This window comes from Geospiza fortis, unplaced genomic scaffold (genome assembly GCF_000277835.1).
Source record: "Geospiza fortis unplaced genomic scaffold, GeoFor_1.0 scaffold130, whole genome shotgun sequence".
In the NCBI taxonomy this organism is placed as follows: domain Eukaryota; kingdom Metazoa; phylum Chordata; class Aves; order Passeriformes; family Thraupidae; genus Geospiza; species Geospiza fortis.
Window position 1 is genome coordinate 1893430 of NW_005054300.1, and position 15125 is coordinate 1908554.

A 15125-nucleotide genomic window follows, 5' to 3' on the forward strand; every position below is an offset into this window, starting at 1 on the left:
GGACACGGCACCGGGACAGCATCACCTGGGCCCTTCCGCCGAGGGGGCAGGTGTGGAGCGGCAGCCCCCAGGATGTGCGAGAACGGCTCCTCACATCGCGCCTGGGGGTGCTGGGTGCTAGCCCCGGGGCGGCCGCGGAAACGCGGCAGCTGTGCCTGGTTCCTCCTCCACGTGCTGTCCTACGTCTTTAATTAAAAGTCAGTTTTTCTGCCTTTTCTGAAGAAAACCATCAGAAAAAACAACCTATTACCTCTTATCTGTGTGCGTCTCTCTGCTAAGAAGGGGAGCTGAGGCCTTTGGCCGCCTCCCTCACAAGCCCTTCCCTCAGCGGGGGGACGGGGCTGGGGCAGGGCGGCCGCTGTCCGGCGGGATCGCCGCTGCTCGCAGCCGCCTTCTGCCCTGCTGAAACGCTCAACACAGGTTTAAGGATTAGCTTTAGGATTGACAGCCAAACCGTGCATGTCCGTCCACAGCCTTCCAAACTTCCCACCTTGTTTCAGTTTACATTTACCCTGTTTACTCTATACGAACTGCCTGAGGGCACACACCTAATTAGAGGTGACAGTCTCTAATTGTCATGTGCTTTGCCTCCATTCGGGCCTCTCCTCAAAACTCTGCTCACCCTTTGTCTTCTCTCCCTAATTTGTCACTCCAGAGAGCCCAAGCAATGAGGGAAGCAAATACAGATCCCTTCTGCTTTGGTACATGTGCATTGCAGGATTTTCCAGCTGCCAGCAAGAGAAACCTCCTCAGTTAACCAGATTATGACTTGACTTTTGTAGGATTATTAAATATTTTTCCCATATAATTCCACTCCAGATTGGTACACTTCTGACTGAAATAAGAGCCAAAGTTCCCTTGTGTAAGAGCCTCTGAATTAATTTAGTGGCCTGGCTCTGCATGAATCATCCAAAATAGGTTTAAGATCTAAAACAGCAATCTGTTAAAAGAATGTGCAACACGATTGCCATGTTTTCATGATACTTTCCCCATCAGCTAAATGACAGAAAGAAAACCTTTCTTGCTCATGAAGACACTAAATTGCAGACTTTTTCAAGTCAGAACAGTCCAACATGCTCACACAAGATTTTTTTCACACGCGACCCAGAGGCAGCTTTAAAAGATGTTGTTTCCCCATCAATCAAAAAATAGTTCCTAGTTTGTTCTCTGCACCTTTGCTGACTCGTGCATACCAAGCAAACCACCACAGTGTCGTCACCGAGATTTGGAAAATAAATTCTACTTATTAACATTGTTGATGGAATTCAGCTTTCCCTGCAAGGCAGAGTGGGGCTTTAAAGAGATTTTTCAGGAAAGAAGAAAGAGGTGACAGAGAGACTGAAACAGTAACCAGAACCTGCACAAGGGAAGATGTCACAAAATATGGCATCATGCCAATTACGCCTTTTAAAGCACCATGGAAAATTGCTAAAGGATTTTCTGCTAAAGTTTAGGACTGGATCACTTCCAAGAGGCCTAAAAGCTGGGTCAGTAATCAAAAGAAGATGAAAACCACCAAACCATCCAGCATACCTCCAGACCAGAAAATTGTGTGGTTTTTCTTTCTTCTTCTGAATATCTCTATTAGCAGCTGGGTTATCAATCACTGAAAATCTCGTCTGCACGTATTTTCTGATTTCTAAAGCACTATGACTTGAAAAATAGCTGATGTGCATGAAAAATATTTTGCATTTTTCTACTCTATCAACCAGCCTACTTACTAAAAGACATCACCTCTTTTTCCCTTTCTAACCTCAAAGCTGCCTGCAATAAGTAGAAAACAGCTGACCACATGCTAACCTCTGAGCTGTAGAGACCTGCTCGCTCCCTCCTGCCCTTCCTCCCTCCCTTCCCTAGACATATTAATAGCAAACACACCACCAAAATCCCCACAAAAACAAAACAGCAAAATTCCTCCTCACATAGAAAAAAAAAAAAAACAAAACTAAAAAACCAAAAAACCTCCTAAATTCTTTAGAGCGTTTCGGGTGGGTTTGCAGCGGTGAGGGGTGTCCGGCCGGCCCCCGCTCCGCATCCCGGGTTACCTGCGCCGCGCCTCGGCCGCCCGGCCCCTGCTGCGCTTCCACCCTACAGCCGCCGGTCACCTGGAGCAAAACGCTCGCACGGAGGCGAGCAGGTCACTTTCCAGCAGTCTTCCTTCCTTTAGAGCCTGCTGGGTTGTTTTCAAACTCTCCCCTCCCTTTCTCACATGCAGGCCAAGCCCTCCCGTAACAGCCCGGAGAGGAATCCATTGGCTGGAGCTGCCCCAAAGGCGTGGAGCAGCCCTTCCCCCGTGCCGTGCCCGGTGCACAATGGACACCGCGTGTCTGAGCTGCCCTGCCCCGGCTGCTCGGCCTTCGCTTCTCACCGAGCTCTGCCTGAGCTGTCGCTGGGTTGACTCACGCAGGGCTTCCGACCTCCCGCACCAGAGAGAGCAGTGAAAAGCAGAGAGAAGTTGCCTTGGGTTAGAAACGCCACCGAGCATTTCCCTTGCGCTCCCCACTGCGGATTTTTCAAAGTTTTACTTTCTGTTTGAAATATTTTCGATAGGCAGCATCTGTGCTCCTGACACCTCAGCAGTGCTGTTTGATTACAGTCGAGTCTGTTACTGTGTCACTTGGAATAAGAATTTCCACACATAATGCAGACAGCAAAAATGTATCATAGCTGTTAAATCAATCTGCTCTGTTCAGTTGCCTGTCTCTTGGCCTTCTGCTTTCTTTCCCTTCAGACTACTTTTATTTTTGCATCTTCGGCTAAGGTGCCTTCATGAAATGAACTGCAAACACAGCACACCCATTCTTCTTCATCAGGCAGCGCCAGCTCCAGGTTGAAAGGGTACTGAAACACGCCTTCACTTTTTTTTAATGCTCAGTAATTAGAGCTGCTTTTGAACATCCTCGTGCAGCTCCATGCGGGAGCTGGGAGCGGAGCAGTGCTGCAGGCCCGGGTGCGCAGCGCCTGTCGGGGCTGGGCGCCCTCGGAGAAGGGATCGCGTTGCGTTTGCCCGAGCACGGAGACCGAAGGGTCACCCATTGCCATGGCTTTGCATAAACACTTTCCCGAACCACTGCCTTCCTGTCTCTCTCGTGGCTTCCCAGGACTTGCCCCTCACGTTGCACAAGAAGCCTGCCCAGCTCAGGGCTCTGAGTGCACCCTCCTGGCAGCGGCAGCAGCGGTTTGCTCCGTCCAACTGTTCCAGGCATGTCTCCTCCGTGCTGCCGCTGTCATCTGTTCATTCTTGCCTTAACAAAGGGCAATCACGTATCTGAAAAGACGCTTTACTGGAAAGGGCTGAACTTGTGAAATGTGCAGAAAAATGGGAGTACTTGATTTAAGAGTTCCAGACAGTGATCTCATTTAAAAGCTAACAACCAAAAACACAAAATGCCACCTCCACCTCAGAATAATTGACCCTTTTTACTGGTTTACTGTGGGAGAAAATCTTAGTGAGCCATTTATTAAAACAAGGTGTGTTATTGCCTTGTAATTATTATTTGACAAGCTGAGGTCCTGTGATTAATAAATCATGTGCCTACTTTTTTTGTGTATATAATCACATGCTCTATATTTATATGGACAGAGGCTTACAGAACATTTACCTTTGTGCTTAGAACTGGCAGGAACTTCTGTGCTATCAGGTCTCCTATCAAAGGCACCCTGTGATATAATCCTTGTCATGACCTTGCCAAGTTACATCCTCAAAGCAATTCAATATTTTGCATGCACAGCTGCAGTGGGGAGGCCATTCCAGAACCACATTGTCAAATGGTTGGTAACAATCTTCTGATCAAAATGTCTGATGCCTCCTTTTGATCATTTATTCTGTACCAGCACTGGCCCTTAGCACCATCAGCTCTTCGCTCTTCCCTTCCTGGGAGTGTTTATGTGGAGAAAGCCTCATGCTCACAGTATTTGCTTTGCAAAATGGAGTGAGATAGCCTCTCCTCAAGCTCACCCCAACCTTCAGTGCGGCCTGGGCTGCATCTCTCCAGCTGCCTTCCAGGATTGCATTTCTCACTTCCTATTTGCACTGTTGACAAGTCAGTTACTTGGTGATCAAAGCGTGAGCTGCCAGGGAGCTTGTAGGAAAGGCTTTGGTCATTTGTGCCTATGACTACCACTTTCTGCCATCTGCCTTTCTCTGTGTAATATTTCAAGCCTCCTTTCTCCTGAGGTTGCTTCATATTTTCTGTCATCAGCAAATTCACCAGTTCTCGAGTAACATTAGTGCCAAGGTCATTTAAAAAAGCACTTTGCCAGTTCTGCAGAGTGATGCTTAACACTCCCCTGGTAACTGCCCTCCAGCCTGACAGCTCTGCTGCTCTTACACCAGGTCTTTAAGGGGGTTATACCTTGTGCAAAATCACCTCTCCCTTTGCTTAAGAACTTTCCACGTGGCACCATGTGAAATGTGCAATGTAGGTCCAGAGAGGTGAGATCCACCCCATTTCCTTCACTAAGCAGATGGCTTGCAGCTTGCCTTACCCAAGAAAGATAAATGGGTTTGATAAACCCATTTCATCTCATGCCATTTACCTCCCTCTCTTTTGGTAGCCTTTCCTTCACTATTTTTTTCTGAATCTGTCCTTATGCTATTAGCTGAAACCTTCATGCCTCTTCTTGCCCAAATCAGTTCACTTCTCTGTACAGGTTTGCTGTGCTCCTGTCCCTGGCTGAGGGACCTGTTAAAGACATCAGGCCAGTTCTTCCAGAGCTCTGGCATGTGGATTAGCCCGTTCCTCTGCCTTCAGCACAGGAAGCAGCTCTGAGATTTGCTTCTATCCTGGCCCCAAACATTTCCATACTCCCATCCTATTATACCTCACATCTGCAGCCACATGATTAACATCCTCAGCAAAAGTTAAAGCGAAGTGTGAGTTCAGGTTCTGCACATACCCAATGCATATTAACCTCTATCCCCTATAATTTCTTCTTCCTCCTGTTTTCTTCAGCCATATACAATGAGAAAAAACTTCTTCCCGTTTTTTATTAATGTCCTTTAAAAGACAAAATTCTGACTCCCTTTTGAGACATAGCTTTTATACCAAATAAGTTCTTTTGCTTTTTAAAATGAATCCTTGCAATGACTGTTCATTCTAAGTAGCATTTCTGAGGTATAAATTCATTCAACTGCAGCATCTGTCTCCAGGCTTTTCCCTTTGCCTGGGTTTTATCTCCAGTTAACTAGAGTTTTATCCCCTATCCTGGAGTCTCGTTGCAGTGAAATTTAGACATGTAAATCCCCAGGCTCCTAAGGAAAGCTGACTATATGGATTAGTTCCTGTTACTTATTTAAATATGCTCCTTGGAACTCTGAAGCTGTATCAGTCACGCCTGCCTTCATAAATGGGATATAATATTTTGAACAGGGTACTGTTTATGACTAAAAAACCTGCAGCCTCTCAAGTCTCCAAGAAAAAAATTGACCAGAGTGGATTTTCATTATAGTTCTAGGGTAAAAATAAGTAGCTCAGTGGTGGAACAGTAGTAGTTGGTCTTTTAGAATTTTCTTTTTTTAACTTTATAAATATAACTGTGCCAGTCACCTTTTGTGGTAAACACTAACAAGGTGTTTTGCCTCACTGGGGCCAAGAGACTCAGCCAAAGTGTTTTCCTGACCACTGAGGTCTAAATGTCTACACGCTTTCCTTCACCCCATTTCACATCTGCTTTTTTCTCCACCTCTCCTCTCCCTCCTTCTGACTTCCTCCCAGAAAACAGGACACTGTCCCTAAGTCCTACCACTGGCCTGAAGCCAGAAAAGTGTCAGCATGCAAGAACTTGACATTTTCAGCTCTGCTGCTGCAGGGCATAAAGGTTTGGCACCCCGTGCCTCCCACAGCCCAGCCCGCTGAGCTGGCCAAAGAGTGTAACACCTCCTGATGTTCTGAATGTGCATCCAGGCTCCTTGGCAGGCTGGACCACCTGGTCTGGAGGGAGCCAGTGCTGCTGCACCTTCACTGTAGCCAGAGCTAGTGGGAGAACAGCACCCTGGCAGTGCTGATCCAGGGAAAACCACCTCTGGTCTTCAGTGGTGTCCCCCAGGTTGAATTGTTCCCTGCTGAGGAAGGTCCTTCAGACCTTCCCATGTGAGTATGGCCAGCGGGCTGGAGGGATTGGGCTGGAGATGGGGCTGCAGTGGCCATGCTCAGTCCAGGGGCATCACACCTTGCCCTCCAGGCCCTCCAGGCTGCACTCACCCACCCCACACCATGCCAAGGCAGGCTGGACTGCAGCCCCAGGCACAAGAGTTCCCAGGACAGCCCCTCAGCCACAGGGCTCCTGGGGAATGGAGCAGAGCTTGGGAACGGCGGGTGCTGCTCCCAGCCAGGTGTTTCCAGGGCACTGCCCAGGCTGTGCTGAAGCTCCAGCTGGGCTGAGTGCTTCCCCCATCTCTGCCCACCCCAAGGAGCTGGCCTGGCACTCTCTCTGCAGGAGAAGGTGGGGTGTGTCTTCTCGCTGGGGCATGAGCCACAGAGTCAGCACTTCAGGGCTGGGTTCCCACCTCTGACGCCGACTTACTGCATGACCTAAGGCAAGTCACTTAGCTGCTCTCCTGCGTTTCCTGACTCTGCTAAACGCCAGGGATAATAAGTAACTTTGTGTGAGTGCTACGAAGCTTTGAAATCTTTAGATGAAAAGGTGCTGCATAATTGCAAAGCATTTTTAATAATGCTAATCATTTGCTTCATTCTGCAGCGCCAGTCTCAGGCTGCAGCAGCCTCCAGCAGGCAGCCAGGGAGCATCAGGCTCTGCTCAAGAGCAGCGTTTTCCTGAGTTTGTTTCCATTTTTACCTCATGCTGGTCCAAACAGGAATCTTAGCTCAGCCCAGGACCTGACAGAAAGCTGCAAACTCAGAACAGCGCCTGGGCCTTGCAGGCAGGAGCTTTCTGGAAGGCAGGGGAATTTGGGGGAAGGGATTTAAACAGCTGTGTTGACAACACAGACAATAGGGATCTGATTCAGGCTGAGGGGGCTACGTGAAAGGCAGCACAACGCTGAAATTAAAGCAACAGTCAAGAGCAATGAGAAGGAAGAAAGGAGGATTACTTGGGTTGAAATGCTCCTGGTTTGGAAGCAGCCATAACCACGTGTCCCAGGAGATGCCTGGCTGGCTCCAGCCTCCTCTGCATCCCAGAGAGCCTTTATCCTTTTAAATGCACTCTGCCAGGGATGCAGAGGCTTCTGGGGCAGAGTGCTTAAGTGTGAACATTAATCCAGAGGATTACAAAGGCAGCGCTTTTGTGAAGCACTGCAGATAGATGAGGTTATCTTCTTTAGTTAGGCCTGCAGAGCTCATGTTTAACCACAATATTATTTTTATTTGACTCACTAAATAACAGTAGCTAGTGATGCCTGCAGCTCACTGCAATCCAATACCTCCTCTTCCAAACAGAGAAGTCAGTGCACTGCTGGAAACTCCTGTGATTTTATCACCATTTATATGCTTTGGGGATTATATCCTAAAATCCCAGCTCCTTGAAACAAGGGAATTTTAGCTTTCATTTATAAACAAAGTATGCCCCTAGCCCTCAAGGTTTTGTGGATGAAAGATTTGAAACCATGAAACTAGTGCAACCTAAAAGCTTAAAAAAAACCCTGGGAGGTGAATTAAGAGATCCTAAAGTTTGTGGGGTAATTAAAAAAAAAATTAAGAAAAGAAATAGTCAGCAAACAACTTTGTCTTGGGAAGCGGGGCAGGGCTTGGGCTGACTCCTGGTTTTTTGGGACTTGGGGTTGCCAATATGCCTTTGAACTTTGCAGCCATTCATAAATCCTTACATAACAACAGCAACCACAATGCACTGGAGCTCTAGAAATGCTGACATGAGGAAAGTGGTGGGAAAAGATTATTTTAGAAATGTATGACAACTCAGTTTGAAGCATTACCTGAAGCCTCAACAACCCATATCCCCTTGGAAAAAGAGCATCTTTCTGCTCTGGGAACTCATTTTGCTCTGTAGTAAACCTTTTGTAGGTAAAGAAGAATTCAAAGGCTCCACAAGATCACAGAACTGTATTGAAAGAGGCTGAACATATGACTTGGTCCCTTCCATTTCAGGAAAGTGATTCTTTGTTTCATGGGTGGTGTTTGCTGAAAGCCTCCAGGACCAAATAAGAGCAAATGTGAGCTTCAAAACCTTCATAAGCATCATTCTGCTTTATCCTGTCTGCATCTTCAGGCTCATTCACAGGCAGTCAAGACACCACAGAGCTCTAGTTGGGTACCAGCTGACCCACCCCAAGCCCCTGCTCCTGCTGAGCCAACATCCACTCACTCAGACCACCTACACTCTGCTTTCAGCAAACAGAATTTACTTCCCACTTTGCCTGGCTGACAAGAAGTGATTAATGAAAGTGAGCTCATGCCATTCCTTGCTATGGTGTGAACATGCCCCAAGTGCAGAGAGATGGAGCAGCTCCTGGAAGGAACATATCCAAACAATATTTCTGAGGGGTTTCTTCCAGTTTTTTTCCTCCTTTCACCAGGCTGGCAGGGCCCAGTGCTCCCTCACACTGCTCATATCTGCTGCTGTTTTAAACAAGTATTTAACTTACCTTAGTGCTCAAGTAGTGCTCAACCAGACTCTCACTGCTTGTTTTAAGATCAGACCCCACAGAAGGGGTTTGGGGAGAGATGTGCTGGTGGCTGAACTACAGCAGCAGCTTGTGAATCAGCACCTGCCTCTGCAGGAGGAGAAAAGCAGAGGAGCATGTAACTCAGCTTGTGAACATGCAATCACAGGGACATCAGCCTGCTGATATCTTGGAAGACTAATTCTATCATATCCATCCTGTCTGCCTGAGTTAATCTTTCCCAATTGTAATCAGGCACTAGAATAGCTCAGCTGCAGTGGTGCTGATCCCCATTAGCATCTGGACACACCTAGGCTGCTCTTGCTGCTGGTCTCAGTGTTCTTTCTTCTCACTCTGCTATTGAGCACACCTGTTTGAGGACTCCCTCCTTTCCAGAGACCCTGTGGATTGTCCAAGGGCACACTGACACCAGTCCCTGTGAATGTCTTGGTGGGGCCATGTCTTGGCAAGCTTGCCATCACAGCTTCCACCTACAGACAGTGCTGTGGGCGGTGACAGTGAACAGGGTAGATAAGCAGGTCAGAACTCAGCTTGGGCACACCAAAACAACTTTCTTGTGATTGCAATGGAGAAGTACGTCCCATTGCCAGCTGCTCAGTGCTAAAGTCCATGCAAGGCAGCACAAGCCTTGCTCATGCACACACATGCACACCCACCCTCCAATGTGCCCACGCCTTGGGAGCCAGAACCTCTACAATGCACTAACAGTTCTGCTGTGAAACTGGTTTTTACATCTCAGCACTATTTTCCTAGTTCTCCACCACAGGTGTGCAAAACACAGTGTGGCTACACGCCATGAGCTCAAGGTGAAAATGTGCTGCCAAGAACACGTTGCTATCTGCCAAAGATAAACCAGCTGCAATGCAAAAGCAGCTCAGCCAGAGAAGAAACCCACAAACAAAACAGGCTTCCTGTGTTCTCTAAAGACACCAAGGCAGTGTTTAAGGAAGGTGGAACTAATATGCGTGTCCTCAAACAAGGCTCAGGAACAAGGGGAGGACAGCTTTTAAACAAGAGCCTTTGTTTCTAAGGCACAGGGAAGAAATCAGGCTGAGAAAGCTGCCTCCTGACCCAGGGCTGTGCTGCTGATACTTTACTGTGTTACCTTGAGGAATAGTGTCCAAGACTCTGCCTGACAATTATTTAAACATTTAATAGGCTGAATTCAGCATGCCCTACACAGCTTTCTAGTTCACAAAAAGCTTTTGGACGTGCCCACTCATTCAGATGATCCAGTTAATTAAAAATTGATGTATGCTCCTATTTCAGTTTAAAGGAAGCTAGTTCAGGTAAGCTGAGTGTTGCTCCTGACAGGCAGCCCTTTAACCAGAACAGGCCTGATGTGAACTGAGAGAGCTGCTGGCTTCGGGTATCTGATTAGAAATCTCACCCTGCAGAAGGCTGATGCAATTGTGTGCAGATCAGCCCTAAGAAAATCATCTTCACAGTGTGGGAGATGGATCCTTGTGGCCCCACTGCTCCACTGCCTGCTCCTACACCCCCGTGGCACCAACCACGGGGCCCTCCTGATGTTGGCAGCAAAAGGGGACAGGTAGGAAGGAAAAAATTGGAAATTACTTCTGCTTCTTTCACTTCTGCATCTGGGGAGTGAAGTTCCCATGGTGCCATGAGTAGGTCAGGTTAGTACAAGCCTATTCCAAAATGATAGGGGCCAGATTAGCAGTGCTGTAATGCACCATAATCCCCAAGGAAAGGGGAAGTGGGGAATGGCAGGAGAGCTGGGAAGGATTGCTGACCACCAGGTCAGTAAGACCAGCTCAGGCCCTGCAATGACAATCACAGAATCACAGAGCATTCTGAGTTGGAAAGGATCCCCAAGGATCATCGTGTCCAGCTCCTGGACAGTCCAAAAATTCACACCATGTGCTGTTTGTCTAAATGCTTCTTGAACTTTGTCAGGCTTGGAGCTGAAACCAATTCCCTGGGGAGCCTGTTCCAGATCCCAACCACCCTCTGCATGAAGAACCTTTTCCTAATATCCAACCTAAACTTCCCCTGGCACAACTTCAGGGCATTGAATGCTGATCTTCGTCGGTATTTTGTGTTCCACTGCTGCATTACCTAGTTCCACCAAGATGTTTTAGGGAGAATCCCTGTCTCTTGTTGAGCCCCCCTCTTGCCCCCAGCCAGGGGAACTTGCCCTCCACAAATACATACCACATGCTCCTATGGCCTCATGTTGCAGCATTGCATCAGTGAGTGAAGCACGTGAGGAGAGCTCGACCTATTGACACAGATCCGTGGAGGCCGATGGAGTTGGACGTGGGAACGTAACCAAGGCAAACCTGTTCTCTGGGCTGCCCTTGCTGCCACCTGCACAAACACAGCACAGTCCCAGGGCACTGAGAAAGCAGGAAGGGGAGGCTGCTCCACACAGGGCCTGCCAGCCCAGCTGATGTGCCAGGGCAGCATCCCCCAGGCAAGCCCCACGTCAGCCTGGCCCAAAGCAGGCAGCACCATCCCCAGCTCCCTGCATGCCCCTGCCCTCCCTCCTGGTCAGCTTCCCACACAGGGCTCCTGTTTTGGGACAGCCTTGACCTGCACTATGGGGCAGGCTGGACAGCCCTCCTGTTTCACAGCCTGGCTGCCCAAGTGAGGTCAGCCACAGCCTTGTGTCAAAAGGCCAAGCTGATGTTTTGTTCACCTGTGAAGTTTTCCAGACCCGAGTTCCTTTTTCCACCAAGAATATTATGACAAAACCTGGACTTGAAACATTGTGTTTGAACACCAGAGTTTGGATTTTTTTTTTCCTTTGGTATGAATATATGATTTCATTTGCCTGATTTCTAGAGTGAGAGATTCACAGCTTCAATGAGATGGTATCACACGAACAAAGGTTTCAGTATATCCAGGACAGAAGAACTGAAACCATTTGTGCTTAAAATATATGACATGTGTGCCTCACCTGCAAAAGAGTTTCTTAAGACTGATTTAACAAGCTGCAGAGTCAGAAAACTGACTGCCAGCCTTTCTGCCCATTTTCCCAGCCATTCAGTGGGGCAGACAGGACCCATTTCCCTCCCAGAGAAGGGGATGGGAGGTGTAGCTCATGCTTTGACAGTGCCCCATGCCATGCCTTGCACATGGACCAGACATTGGTGTCACAGTTTTCCTCCCTGTGTTTTCCACTGAATGAATTCATCAGATCTGGTGATAAAGTCTCCCCTCAGCTTTTGTCCTCTTTGCATTCTTTAAATATTTAGTACCAGAATGTCTTTAGGTCACCCTGGCTGAGGCTGAGTATTTCCTCCCAGGAGCTCTTGTTGGTGGCAGTGGTGGTGAGTCAGGAAAAGGCCAGAGTGGGAAAGGTCCTCATATAGCTGGGGTGGCACTGGGGAGGACATTGCTGAAAAGAAGAAAAATCAGGAAAGGCAAAGGGAGAGCACAAGGGAAACAAAAGAATTGGGTAAACTTAAGGGATGTAGGTTGAGATGGCATGGAGAAAGTTCCTGGCTGGGCAATATTTTATGTGATGCTTTCAGAAGGCTGAGAAGACAACCTGGATGGAGACTGCAAAAAGCCAGTGGGAACTGACAAGTTGCCCGGTTCATTTGGAAATAAAAAGGGAAGTAAGGACATATCTAGAGGGACAGGAGTGGGTAATAACAATTAATGATAATTACAGAGTGAACTGCAGAGATGTGCTCACTTCAACTTCAGCACCAGCTGATGGCAATCACTCACAATCTGTACAGTGGGAGCTCCCTGGCAAGAACCATGAACCACAACCTGTAAAAATTACATTTAAAAGCAAACCTTTTACACCCCTGCTTCACTCTTACTCCTTAAACTATCTTTTACTAATTTTGATTTTTAATAGATCCCCTGGGAAGCTAGAAGCATGTTGTTTCTGGGACAGTTGCCCACCAATGTATATGCTTTATAATTCTCTTTATTAAAATCTTTCTTCTTAAGAAACACAAATTGAAACACTTTGCAATCAGTTACACAGATCAGTTAATATTGGTGACAGGTCCTACATAATTAAACAAGTACTAACAAATTTCAACTGTTTACAAACCAAAACTTAAATTAACAAGATTATATAAGCTCAATAAATAGTACATCTGGTCCAGTTCAAGTATAATTCAACAAATCACAGCCTTAATCCTTACAGAAAAGAAAAAAAACCCTGAATATAACCAGCCTAACACTAATTTAGTGTTAAAGCCAGTGTGAAACTTTGTCTGATCTAATGGGGCAAATGTTTAATTCTTTCATTTTTTTCTTCAAAGGAAGTAGGTTGCAGATTGACATTAAAGACTATTTGAGATCAATGCAGATTTCACAGAGATGAAAAACATAGTCCCTATTATAAAAGTGCAATCTTTGGTTGAGATGTATGGAAATGGTTTTGATATATTAAGGAAGCTCCTTTTTAAATATCAATATTTGTTTGGCTAGACCTGAGCCTGCTTTGTGCTATATACATATATATATATATTTATAAAAATAAAGAGCGTGGATTATAGTGATGACAAATTATGCCAACTAAAAAAAGTCAAGAGTTTAATATAATAAACCAAAAGAAACAACACATTTTTACACAAGCTGAGGAAGGTAAGGGGCTGCCTATAGTAGAATTCTTTCTCAGCAGAATAGGTAGTAGAGACAAGTGGAGGAGTGCCTGTCAGCATTGCATGATGGCCTGTTGGAGAGGGAAGGAGATTAGCTCTGAGTTCTCAAAGTGCATCAGGCTGCAAACTGATCATGGACATCACTGGGAGCTAATTGAGACTTGGGATTTCTTTCAACTGTTGAAATTTTGGGGAGAAAGGACCTTCTCGAAAGGGGAAGTGCCCATTTGGCTGTTCCCAGGATTTTGCAGATTGCTGTTTTGACAGAGCCCAAAGGGATGGGGTGTCCAAACCAGCCCTACAAATGTCTGGCTCTGATCAGGGCTGTGGGGCTGGGCTCTGCACCTGCACTGCTCACCTGAGTCATCTCCCTCCAGAAGAGGAAACTGCACAGGGTAGAGATGCCATCTAGAGCCACCTCCTTCCTCAGCGGCAAGCAAGGGCCTGTAGCTGTGACCCAAACAAGGTGTCTGGAGCCAGGACATTGCCTGCTGAGCCTCGGTCAAGACTCCACCTCTGGAGACTGAAACTTCAATGGCTGGGGACCAAAGGATATCAAGACCCACTGTATCAAGGAGGGATTTTGTATTCCTAATGCAACTGTCTAGGGAAAAAAAGGAGGTTAATTGCAAGCTGTGAAAAATGGGAGTGAACCTGGTTCAGAACCAGAGGAGGGGGAAAGTAGTTTGAATCATCTCCCATAAATCCAAAACTAAGCCCCTGGGTAAACACTCATTTTAATTATTCTTCTGCTGCCAGTCAAAATCTCATGGTTACCTGCTGCTTTCCCTGCCTGCCTGTATCCACCTGTTGTCTGTTTTCAGAAAGTGTGATTTAAAGCTCTTTGGCCTGGGAAAGTCTTTGTTGTGGATTTGTGCCTTGCCTATAATAAAGGCAGTGGACCTGTAGCTTCTGCTGCACTACAAATAAAGAATAATAACAGTGATACTTTTCTCATTTGAGGTTACCTGGGGATAAAGCTGCTGGAGGCATATGACTTTGATATACAGTCAGCTATGTCTCACATCCAATTAAGCTTAACCACATGGTCTAACAAGCTCCCATTAGGCTGGTGAGAGCCCCAGTTTGATAGCAGGGTTAGCTTCTAGGATTTGATGCTTGATTTCCTTCCCTTGTGTTCAGTTTGTGCTGAAGGGCATGAAGGGAACTTCATATTCAGATGATACATGACCAGCTAGAGAGCTGCACTTTAGAAGACAATTGCACAATCTTTACTGCCATTTTCATCATCTTACAGCCTGCAATACAAGCTCTTGTCCTAATAGCCCTGCGCTCAAGTTTCACTGCAATGTGAAAAACAAACAATCAAAGGAAAACCCAACCTTTGAAGGAAAAATACCTGGTTTGCAATATTGGTGGGTTTTTTTCTTCTCCATAGGGGAAAAACCCAAACCCCTCAAACAAAAAAAAAAAAACAAAAAAACCCACAAAAAATCCCAAAAAAAAAGAAACCACCAAAAACCAAAAAAAGCCCTCACCAAAACAACAACAAAAAACCCCCAAGACTAAAACTAAACTAGCTGTTTTAAATGACAGATGGACACGAGTCTTAACATACTTCAAGCCTGGACAAAGGAGGATTTAGGCTGTAATGTTTTTCATTTCCCCTTGTTGTTTGGTAGACTCTGTCTGAATCTGGGATGCAAAGAATCCCTCAACTTGCAAGAAGCAGGAATTCCAACTATGAAATCTGAACCTACTTCTGGTAAAAATGAGTGGAAAGCACAGGCCATGGAATGGAACAGGGCTTCAGGCAACAACACCAGGCACCACTGAGAGACACTGCCTGGCTACAGGGTACTTCAGAGAATGAGCACAGCTGCTGGCACAAGACATATTGGAACAAATACTTTGGTGGAAGCAGTTTTGGCAATTTAGCCACTTTGCAATATTGTGCAACATCC

At 46.5% G+C, this 15125-nt stretch overlaps 1 protein-coding gene across 2 annotated transcripts in view; it reads right to left on the minus strand.

Moving 5' to 3' along the window:
• The window catches only part of PDCD4 (programmed cell death 4), an 18418-nt gene extending 16237 nt beyond the window's left edge, over positions 1–2181 (minus strand). Inside the window, exon 1 of one of the 2 annotated variants that reach the window (XM_031062463.1) lies at positions 2046–2181. The gene's annotated coding sequence lies outside the window, so the exon portion shown is untranslated. The remainder of the gene's footprint in view (positions 1–2045) is intronic. The other variant, XM_031062478.1, reaches the window with a different exon arrangement.
• Between the last annotated feature and the right edge of the window lie 12944 nt (positions 2182–15125).